Source organism: Saccopteryx bilineata, chromosome 8 (genome assembly GCF_036850765.1).
Source record: "Saccopteryx bilineata isolate mSacBil1 chromosome 8, mSacBil1_pri_phased_curated, whole genome shotgun sequence".
Classification (NCBI taxonomy): domain Eukaryota; kingdom Metazoa; phylum Chordata; class Mammalia; order Chiroptera; family Emballonuridae; genus Saccopteryx; species Saccopteryx bilineata.
Genome location: NC_089497.1, coordinates 52,834,570 through 52,837,422, shown reverse-complemented (window position 1 = coordinate 52,837,422; position 2,853 = coordinate 52,834,570).

Genomic DNA, 2,853 nt, shown 5'->3' with positions numbered 1-2,853 from the left:
GTAGGCATCAGAGTTCAAGCTGCCCATCAGGTGCTGTATTGTGTTGTGACTAGGGCGCACTGCAAGGCCCTGGACCACAGCGTCTCCCATTTACCTCCAGCAGCAATCGAAAAGAACATATTAGTCACTCTGTTAGCTGAAGGCATTAACCGCCTCCATTAAAATGCAAATGTCAGCACCTGTGAGAGTGGCAGATCGAGCTATTATCAGCTATTTCCACATCAGCTACAATCTGAGCTATTCGAATACTTATTTCCTGTTCTCTGAGGCCCAGATGTTTAGTGGTGAGTGTAGGACCTGGGAAAATCTAGGGCCAGGTTCCCTATAGCCAACTGCAAACTTCTTAGCATTCTTGATTCCCAAGCCAAGGAAGTCAGAGGTTAAGAGTAAGAGTGCTGATGTCTGTGGTTTCTCCTCAGATCTCCTGGTAGGAGATGCATCAGAGGGGAGAGTAGCTCCTAGGGCCCTCAGATATCTGTACCCAATGGCTACCACACCGGACCCAAGCCTCCGTGGATGACCTACCCTCGAGATACTCAGTGCTCCATCCTATTAGCTCCTCCCTGACTTGGAATAACAATGTTAGTTTTTCATAGGACAGGTAAACCATCTAGTTTGAAGCATGGAGCTTGCTCTCAAAATGCGAATGTCCAGAAGAGGTTGACACATTTTTGGGAATACGTTATTTTTTGAAATTCTTTTGCCCTCCAGAGAGCCTAGGGTTCTTAGACGTTCCTGAATTCCTTATGAACTACTCATTACAAAACAGGGCTCTCCTAGGCAGCAGGCAAAGTTCATTTCTGACCCCCAGTTCCTAACCGGCTTTCATTTCTACCCTCTCCCCACTCCAGAGCCCCCGTGCTCTTTTCTGACCCCGTTTGTCTTGGGAACTGTTCAGTGGTTCTTCCAGGTGTTCTCTCCTACTCCCTAACTCATTCTTTTTTTCTTTTCTTTTCTTTTTTTTTTTTTTTTTTTTTGTATTTTTCTGAAGCTGGAAACGGGGAGAGACAGTCAGACAGACTCCCGCATGCGCTGACCGGGATCCACCCGGCACGCCCACCAGGGGGCAACGCTCTGCCCACCAGGGGGCAATCCTCTGCCCCTCCGGGGCATTGCTCTGCCGCGACCAGAGCCACTCTAGCGCCTGGGGCAGAGGCCAAGGAGCCATCCCCAGCGCCCGGGCCATCCCTGCTCCAGGGAGCCTCGGCTGCGGGAGGGGAGGGGAGAGGAAGGGGGGGTTGGAGAAGCAAATGGGCGCTTCTCCTATGTGCCCTGGCCGGGAATAGAACCCGGGTCCCCCACACGCCAGGCCGACGCTCTACCGCTGAGCCAACCCGCCAGGGTCCTAACTCATTCTTGCTCTTAAAGAGTAGGCAGCCTTTCTCTCGCTGCTCTCGGCCTTGGTTGGACAATAGTGGGGGAAGCCTGTTGATCAAACTCAATTACACTGACTTGATAATAACGGACAAGTCCTGGCTTAAGTCCTTCAATTCCCCAGGAGTATCTGCATTCATTTTTCAACTAATTTATTGAGATAGAAATTTACATACTATAAAGTTCACCTGGTATTCAATGAAATTCAACGGTTTTTAGTGTATTTACCGAGTTGTGCAATACTCATCATTATTTAATTTTAGAACGTTTTCATGACCCCCAAAAGAAATCTTGTCTCCATCTAGCCATCACACTCCACTCCTCCCCCTCCCCAGCCTTAGACAACCATCAGTCTATTCTGTCTCTAGGCTTTCCGTATCCATTTTTAGGGAATGATTGTCATTCCAAAGCATGACTATCTCATGGTGGAATTTTAAGCAATGTGGGGGAGGTATTTTTAGGAAGGGGAGCATTACTGAGACCCACTCCTACAAACTTCTAAATGTTCTCAAATATTGATATCCCAATTTTCAAAATAAAAATATTCTTCCAAAAAGATGTCTGGAGAGTGAATAAAGAATGAAGTCCTAAAAGTAACCAAGGCATAAGCGGGAAGATAGCTAGAAAGGTTAAGGTGACTGCAGATTTCAAAAAAAAAAAAAAAAAAAAGGCCTGCTGTGTCCTGGGGTGTGTATCACCTGACCTCTGCAAACAAAGTACTCATTTTAGAGAACAGCGTGAGGTGGTCCTTGGGTCAGCCCCTCTGATGACAACAGCCATATGCATAGCCTAGAGTTAGTCTTCTAACCCTCTGCCTTCTGTTCCTGTGACCTCCGACTCTTTCTTGGTTTTCTTCTGACCTTGAGGACTCTTCTTCTATACAGGGCAAGCCCTGGGGTTCCTGGTCAGCCCTCCTCCGGTGTCCTCCAGCCTAGCAGCATGCCCATTACCGTGTCACTTTTGGGTTCTACCCTTACTTGCTCTGCAATACCTTGCTTTTCCAATCTAGTTACATCATTGTCAGAGTTTGCTTCCCAAAATACTATAATGGACCAGGACACCTGTGTCACCAAATCCAGGGGCTCTTTATTACATTATCTTTAAACTGAAGCCCACCTTCCTTCCTCCACACAGTGTGCAAGAGTCCAACCCGCAGTTCCATCTTCACCTACCTTGCCTGTCCCCCTTCCCCTCACACACCTCAGACACCATTCCACTCACTATTCCCCAGAGGTACTATTAGTTTACCCAATGAACAACGAGCCCGCACCTCCTCTGTGCCAAGCACCAGGCTATGCACTGGGCACAAGAATGAGTGAGTTATCAACTCTGCCCTCAAGGAGTTCTGATTGTGGAGACAGTTCTGGAAACAAGTCAAGATAATACAACGTGACAAGTGCTATAACAGAGACAGAGAGCAAGGTGTGCTGGGAGCTGAGGGGAAGTGCCTAACGACAGTCTGGCTGGGTGAGGAAGGTG